We start from the raw sequence: 9,175 nt of genomic DNA on the forward strand, positions 1-9,175 counted from the left end.
TCTGCCCTCACTGAGTTTTTATTCTAGCAAACTCTAGCCAGGGGAAATAAAATTCAGGGGGAGAACTGGGAGACTTCGCCATGAATTTCAACTGCTCATGGTTTAGAAATGTCCTTCAAGAACTTTTTTTTTTAAATGTCTTAATTTAAAAATCTTAGTTATTTAAGAAGGGTAACATATTCCATTCTCTCTACTTTTCTGAATATTTGAAAAATTTTAATAATAAAAAATTTTTTAACCAAATCATACAAGCACTGCCTCCTGCCTGCCTGCCAGAGCGAGCCGGCGGGCGTGCAAGCAGATTTCTGTGCCTGCTTGGTTTCCAAAGTATGAATCCTAAGAATCTGGCCCCCTGGACATGACTTGCCAGCTGAGCCCCACCCCACCACAGAGGATTTGGGTTGAAGGGACAGGGGGAGCATCTCCTCAGGGCTGGGGCTGCCTCTGATCCACCAGAACTTGGCCAGTGCCCACGACCTGGCCCAAGGCTGAGAACACCAGCATGGGCACCTCTCACCATCATTATGTCGTCTGAGCACAGAACCACCACCTCTCCCAGTCCTGGTTTCCTTACAGGTGACAAGTGCACGACGGTCTCCCTGGTCTCATGAAGATCACGGTGGGGTCCAGTGGGTTGGGACAGAGTTCTACCAGTGCATTTGGTGACATATTCGAATCAGCTGGGGAGATTTTATATATATATATGTATATATATATCTCCAGATGCCTCACATGGACCAGTTAAATCCACCCCACCAGAGCAGGAGCCCCGGCATCAGCAGTTACAAAGCTGTCCAGGTGGTCCAGACAGGCAGCCAGGCTGTGGGCCAGCAGTCAGGGAGAAGCACGTGGGCTGTTTGTGGAATGAGTCAGTATACATGAGGATGGCTGCTAAATTGTGGTCTGTGGGCTGTTTTTGCAACTCCAACTTAGCGGGGCACATTCGTCACAAGGCTTGTGTTTAGGATCATGGATGTTTAATGAAAGTTTGAACCCAAAGAGTTCCCAGAGGTGTGAAATGAGGCAGCGCCCATAGCCATGGGTGGGTATGGCTGGAAGGGGCACCAGTGGGGGGCTGGTTACAGAGCGGCATTAGGGTTGCTGTAAATTGATGATTTGAGCATTTTACCCCAAATGTGTTGTACTCTGATAAAAGCGCTATAAATTACACACACACACACACACACACACACAGATTGCCACAAAAATGTTAACAGTAGTTACCTCTGAGATGGTTAGATTTCAAGCACTTTGGGTTTTTCCCTTGATAATGCATTGTTTGAATATTTCACTGTGAGCAGGTTATCACTTCACAAAAATAATAAATTTTTATAAAGAAAGTCAATAGGGAAGAAAGATAGGACACAGGAAGAGAGAGGCAGAGGGGAGAGACATTTTGTCTTTTGTCAGGATAGCTCTGCTGGTGAGTCATTCATTATAAAGCAAACAGTAATTATTTGCATCTTATGGAACTCCAATTCCCTAGCGATGGTCCAGCCCAGGTGATGGCCTTCAGTCTTCATCTCAAGGGTCCCTTCCAAGTCCTGGGACCCTGAGCACTGCTCCCAACCTTCCTGGAACAGTGGCTACCCGGACCTTTCCTGAACCTGTGGGCAAGGTGAGGGCCGTGTTCTGTGTTAAGCAGGGGCCTAGGAACTGGGAAAGGAACGGGACAAGTCAAAGCACACACTCCTCTCTCTGTTGGAGAGAAGTCTCCACTGGGTATAGGCTTGAATTTCCTGAAATTCATCTGGCCAGATTCAGAAATTCAGAAACTTCTCTCTTATATTTTATGCCCCTTCAAAATTTCTCTTGCTAGCCAGGGGGTGGGGGAAGGATCAGGCGATATCAACCTATCAATGCAATCTGATAGCATGAAAAATGTAGCAATGATCACCCCAATGTACAGAAAGTGCCCCAAGATAATTTTATTTGACTATTATTGGTGACTCTTTTGTTATTGACTGGTTGATGGAGGAGAAAGAAAGTACAGTAGCTTCGTTGTAATCTGTTAGTATATCCTATAGACTAAAAAAAAATGTTTTTAAGTACACCATTGACTATCACCTTGTAAGCAGTGACCAGATCCCCCTTTCAGGGAGAATTATCTACAGCTGTGTCAACAGAGGTTGCATGTTCCCTACCCACCAGTGTGACTGCCCAAAACATCTTAAGAACATTAAAAATCTCCACTGTCCAATCCAAGTGACTCTGGGTTTCTCCTGCCTCCTTCAGAGTCAGAATGGAATCAGGTGGTGATGGTTCGACCTCCAATTTTACCAACACCTACTTTGAAAGTCAGCCATCAAAGGTGGGCGGAGCACAGAGCCTGCAAGATGAGATCCCCATCTCTTCTCCCCAGCAAAGGGCAGGCTGAGAAAGTAAATTCTGTGCAGAAGGCGCTTTCTTTCTATGCTGGCTTTGGGTTCCTGCTGCTAAGCTTTTTAACCCCACTAGGATCATACCGTCTCCTTCTTTCTGGGGAAGTGCCATGGGGACAGCACCAAATTAAGAGAGGACCGATTTCAAGTGCAGGTTCTGTGTAACCCTGAGCAAGCTTGGGTCTTGAGCCTTTATCTCTGACGTGGGGATAACACATAGGCTGATGGTTCTCTCTTGGGGTCGATGGGAGGATTCCACGAGCAGGGCCAAGTGGAAGCGCCTTGCAGCGGGTAAGCTGCGGTGCAGCTGAAGATGGTTTTAATATAACAATAGGCTTATTTCCTGTTCTTACCCTGCGTTCTGTTCTCTGCACAGCCCTGGCTGCCACTTTCGTGGTACTCCTCTTGATGCAGGGGTGCCCCGGGTGAGAACTTGCCTGGAGGAGGAGAGAGAGGAGCCAAGTTATTTATCTATATGCTTCTTCTTGATCTCATGACATCAGCACGTCATCTCCAGGAAGGCGGGAGGTCACTGTCTGCTGTAACTCAGCAGCTAGGATGGTGCCCAGACCTCCTTACCATTCTTACAAATTATCAATATTGTATCAATATTATCACTGATATTTATAATTGACATATTACTGATAGTATATGATAGAAAATAATTTCAATGATTTAATGGAATCAAGTACATAATAACATAGTATCAATATTATAAATTATAAGCCCCTCATTAACGAGGAGTTCCTGGGCCCAAGAGAGAACTTTTTTTTTCAACAAACATTCTCTTTTAAGAAAATTTTGGGGGGGAGGGTAATTAGGTTTACTTATTTAGCTAGTTGTTTTTTTCTTTTAATGGAGGTACTGGGGCTTGAACCCAGGACCTTGTGCACGCTAAGCATATGCTCTACCAGTAAGCTATACCCTCCCCACCAAGAGAGAACTTTATATTAGTGATACCTGAAGGGTTGCTGCCCTTTGCGACCTGTCGCTGGAACTCTCAGACTTCAGCCTTTCCGGCTGTAAAGCGCTCCATTGGTGTGCAGCCCTGTCAGTCACTGGTCGTGCCCTCCCCTCACCCCTGACTAGGCCAGGACGCTACACTTTACTTACATTCCCACCGAAATCCCCTGGAAGCTTCCAGAGCACCCCCAGGAGACTTTCTTCTTTCTGAATAATTTTTTGATGAATACCAGAGAAATTTTCTACTCTACATGGAATATCCAAAGCTTTCTTTTTTTTTCTTTTTTTAAAAACACCTTTATTGTGGTATGATTTCTGTACAGTAAACCACACAGGTTTCAGTTGTACAATTTGATGAATTTTGATAAATATATACACCAGTGAAACCACTGCCACAATCAAGATCGCTAGTATTTAAAGCTTTTTTTTTTTTTTTTTTAATTCTACTGATTTCAGTCCCATTTACATTGTCAGGTGCGTTCTCCTGCTGGTGACGCTGGTAGGGGCTGGGAGTTCTGTGGTTTTCCTTTAGCTCAAGCTCTGTCCTCAGAGTTTCCTTCTCTCCGCAGGGAGGTGAGACTGGAAGGCAGCGTGCCTGCCTGGCATACAGTAAGCGGCTAGCACATTTTAGCTGGATACTAAACACATAGAAAATGAGATGTGTTCTTTCCAGAAGCTGGAGCTCACTAGGAAGATGACAGAGAGTGTCAGGAACTTGATGTAGGGAAAATGCTTTGGTAGGAGGAGCTGGGAGGCTACCTGCTGGAAGTCACCGGGGCCACCAAGGAGCTGGGGACAGAGCCAGGCATCGACTCACCAGGAACCACGGCTTGTGAACTGGCTCTTTTCGTGTACCTTGTCTGTGCCCCTTGTCTGTGCCCCTTTGATTTCCTTTTAATTTTTAAGAAAGTTTCTTGTGAAAATGCCTCCATCCTGTGGGCTCTTCTAAGGGAAGAAGGGGAAAGGTCTGGGAGCCCTGACGGGCCAGAGGCAAAGGAGGGGCGGGAACCCTGCCCGGGAAGGGCTGTGACCACCCCACCTCCCAAGTCCAGGGAGCCCAGTCCTCTGTCTGTTCTCCTTACAATGAACCTGCTGTGTGGTGGAGGTCAGCCACAGAGAGTTTATTGAACCCAGCAGGGAGGGCAACACTCAAAGGGAACCCACCGGGACAGCTCTCCCCTCCCAGGCCAGCACACTGCCCCTTGACCAGCATTTTCCACAGTGGGAATGACAGCCGTGTTCTCTGGGTGTGGCAGACATCTCTCAAAGAGAGGGTTTCAGGAATGAAAGCAGAAAGGCAGCCTCTGCTGCAGGGCATTTCAGAGCCACTTCTCCGTGTAGTCGTCTGAACCATGGTCCCCGAGATAATTCGGCTGAATCGCTGAAAACTTGTATGGTAAAAGGGTTTTTGCATATATGATTAAATTAAGGCTTTTTCAATGAGAGGTTGTCTAGGTGAGCCTTAAATGCAATCAGAAGAGTCCTTGGAAGTGGGGAGGCAGAAGGAGATTTGACACAGATGGAGGAGGATGGGGCGGGGTGAGCAGAGAGGCAGAGACTAGGGGCCGGGGCTGTGGCCACAAGGCAAGAAAAGCCAGCAGCAGCTGGAAGAGGCAGGGAACAATTTTCCCTTAGAGCCCCCAGAGGGAGTGTGGCCCTCTGGACACCTTGACTGTGACCCAGGGATTCTGGTTTCAGACTTTCGGTCTCCAGCACTGAAGAGAACACACTTCTAGACCAAGTTTGTGGTAACAGCATTTGTAGGAAACCAATACGATGTGTCCATTTAAGACAAAATTACAAGTTTCCTGAAGGTCTGGGACTCTGTCTGATTCGTTCCCTGTTTAATGTCCAGCCTCTGAATAATACTGGGCCTTGGTACATGCTCAGTAAATATTTGTGGAATAACTGTTGGATGTTCATGAATCTCCAAGAAGAGGGCAATAATTTGTGGTGCTTCCCAAACTTATTTATTAAAAGAACCCTTTTTCAAAAAATGTCTTTTGGTACAAGGGCTGCCCACTTAGGGAAATAGTGATTTCTTTTTTTGCTGAATCTTTGGGACGACGTGGAGGGAGGCATTTAAATGGTGCCTTGTACATTCCTGGCTCCTCGGCTAGTAACCACGTTTTCCCCCTCGGAAGGCCCAGCATTTTACAAAGTGTCCCAGAATCAGTGGGTGATGGGAAAGGCTTGTGGCTGTTGAGCTCCAATTGTGAGGGAAAATATTTATGGGAGTGAATAGCTCCGATCACACATTTGTTATTACCAAAAATGAGATACTTTGAAATGTTTAAACGCTACATGGGCACTATTTATAGATTCTCCTTTGAAAAGGAGAGGCAGTCAGAAATGTCATGCTGGCTCAGCTTTGCAGTAATAACACTATTTATTGCAAAGATACAAATAGGGATGCGAGCAATATTTAGCAGCGGCAACCAGCTTCCCGTTTCCAGTGCAAGCGAACACGGTGTTTTGTGTCTCCACTGCAAATTATCAATTACAGTTCTCCTGAAGGGGGCCAGCTTCCTCTCTGGGTACAAGCATGGGAGAATCCCTTACTCTCCTTGCCATCACCGGCGTGTTTGTTTCAGACTTTTAAAAGGAAAACGCACAAAGATATCGCTCAGATTCGTGGGCACTTTGGGTGTAGGGGCGACGGTGGGGGGGCAGCTCTGTCTCAGCAAACAATGATGTACAGCGGTGGAAACTGCTGCTCCCTGGGCAGGTGTTGTTTTGAATTTACTCCCAAGATGTACCGCTGGGAAGGAGGTTAAGAGACACAAGGACAAGCAGGTGAAAGATCTGGGCAACAAGAAGGTGGTGGTGAAAGTATTTCCATTCTCTAAGAAAAATTCTGTTGTTGTCTTTCGGAGCACTTGTTTTCCTTCAAGAAAACATACCTGTACTGACCTGTACTGACAAATTCTAGGAAGCTCTGTAAGAGACAGAATTACAGACCCAGATGGAAGGAGGTTGCTGGCAAGCAGAATCATACTGCAATGTCTAGTAATGAAAGGTCAAACTTCAGAAATCAAAAGACATCTATGAGAAGAGAGCTTTTTTTTTTTTTTTTTAACTCTGAACCCACAGGATTCAAAGAATGAAATATGTTCTCATGTTTGTCTCCCTTTCCAATAGTTGAGAACATTTACTAAAGCTTCATTATCAAGGTCAATTACAGTCGTGGACAGTATTTGTTGTCCCACAAGGTAGTCTGCACTTTCCCCAGGTCCTGCTGGTTAAGCCAGTCATTTGGGAAGGAATGTTCTGAGTAGATGGAGTTGGTAATTGTTGGTAATTCCTCTCTGTTAAGACCGTTGAGATACCAGAAATCTAGGAACTCTTCAGTGAATATATAAAAGCCTGAGAGAGAAAGAAAGGAGCCGTCTTAGGAGCTAGGTAAAAAGAAAGAAGAGTAAACACTTTAAAAGGAAGTGAAAACCTTATTCAATGCACAGCATTGATAGCAGGAAAACCATTAAAAGCCTCTCTCTCTCTCCAATAAGGAACAATGAGGGGAACCACCATCAGCACACAGACGACATTCATTCTTAGATGAAGAATGAGAGGGAACAACCACTGAATCTGTTGGAGTTTTCAAAACAGACAGTAATGATTGCTTTAAACAGAACAATCTAGAACGGACTCAAAGTGGGGGTGGGGGAGTGGGGAGACAACCGTCTAGAATATTGAATCATTAAAATAAAGGATAAACTGGAAAATCAAGTGTTAAACATTAAACCTTCCACGAATATCATGAAAGAAAAGAAAAAATGCAAGGGACTCCCAGCTGAAAGTATGGTTTTCCAAACCTGACAGAGAGGTGTTGACTGGCAGCAAAAGGTTAATAAATAGGAGCCCTTGCTCCTACTGTTCCTCCTGAGGAAACAATTCGTGCCTCAGACCATCATTCCAAACGTAAGCGAATAGAATTTCCAGAGCTGATTAAAGGGCTTAGACCGGAAGCTGAAACAGTGTTGAGTATACACTTGATTTCATAGGTATTTAAAGTATTCCACATCTCATTCCAAAAAAGAATCTCAGCTGTGGGGCAGTTACATAACAGACAAGCTATAAATAAAGAAAGAATTAGTTCTATCGGTACATAAACAAATGAACGGAGCCCTGGGATAAGGGAACCATCACCAGAGGCTGGCCCTCTGGCTGCCCTCAACCACTCTTCGAGAGTCTCAGTTTTTAGGAGAAGATCTTGCAGGCGCTGGCAGAGCTGAACTCCAGACTCCACGCTCCTCCCAGCAAGGGCCCACGGAGTCTGACAAGCACGGAGAGGCAGCCAGCTAGTAACTCTAAAATTTCCCAGTCGAGAACAGAGAATGCAACCATGTTTTCTCAGCGTTCTGTGAGATGAATGCAAGCCACTCTTTTATTCATGCTCTTATTTAAAATGTAATAAAGAGCGGTGATTTTCTGCTTTTAAAAAGTGCTTTAGATTAGGATAAGAGCAAATAGAGCAACTGAGACTGTAACCTGCCCAAAGGCAGTGGAAAACTCTCTCAAGTGTTCCTAAAAAGAAAAGGAAAAAGGATAAAAAGGAGATCCTTACAGATTGTCTACCAGATTTGATAGCAGAAATCCTTTCATTAACTTTCTGACCATACACCTCACCTTCAAATAGCATTTCCAGCATTGTGGCAATAAATAGCGTCAAGGACAGAAAAGTACAAACAATTTAAAAAATTATTTTTCTCAGATATGTAAGCTATGAGCAATGGAAAAAGAAAAAGAGGAGAGTGCAAAATTCTAAGTGTCAGATTTTTCTCAACATTTACTATTATGTATTTATAAAAATACAAATATTTGTTTTCTATTTCTTTTTAGAATCAAGTGAAGTAAAAGAAGCTCAAATATGACTCTTTTCCAAGTGAAGAAACAGAAAAGAAATATAACCCAAAAACAGATAATAAGAAAAATAAAATATGGTCACAATGGTTTAAATATAATAGAGTATATGCTAACGGATCACACTTTCTTATTTTTAAAAACTTTCAGATTGCATTTAAGGGAAAAAAAAATCCAAGAATAGTCTACTTAAGAGTGAAAGACAAGTAGGTGCAGAAAGAATAAAAATAATTGGTTGAGCTGGAAAATAATCAAACATATTATGATATCAAAGCAGAACATAAAGCAAAAGGGATGAAGCAATAAAAGTGACCTTATTATATGACAATAAAAGGCAGAATAATCAACGAAAACAAAAGGTGTTAAATTTTATATGAACTAAAACATATTGTAACAAAATACATGAAAGAAACTTAGAATTGCAAGATGAAATGGAAAGAAACAAAATTGTAGCAGAAATCCTTACCTCATTGTAACAATAAATAATGTCGGGAAAAAAAGAAATACGAATTTGTGAAACTACTATTAATAGTTGAGTAATTGAATGAGTAATTTTACGGTGTAAATTTAAAGGGAAAACAGAATATGAAACGTTTCACAGAAAAAAATTAACAGGAAATTTCAATAAAAGAAAAATATTAAACATGTTATTATTTTATTTTAAATTTTTAAAAAATGACAATACCAATGAAAGAAAGTGTCTAACTATCCCCTGGTAAGTAAAGAAATTCGAAATACAGTAACAAATCATTTTAAAGTATGGAAAACTAAGGTAGTACCCGTCAAATCCTTGAGCTGAAAGGAGAGATATGTTTAGAGAAAACGCTCTGCTTTAAAAATCTTTATTAATAAAAAAGCAAAATTCAAAAACTAGAAATATACTTCTAGAAAAAGAACCAAGCAAAAACCCCCAGGGAAAAATAATGCATGCAGAAGTAAACAAATGGGACAAGAAATACTCTCTGAAA

The sequence above is a fragment of the Camelus bactrianus genome, chromosome 27, assembly GCF_048773025.1.
Source record: "Camelus bactrianus isolate YW-2024 breed Bactrian camel chromosome 27, ASM4877302v1, whole genome shotgun sequence".
Lineage (NCBI taxonomy): Eukaryota > Metazoa > Chordata > Mammalia > Artiodactyla > Camelidae > Camelus > Camelus bactrianus.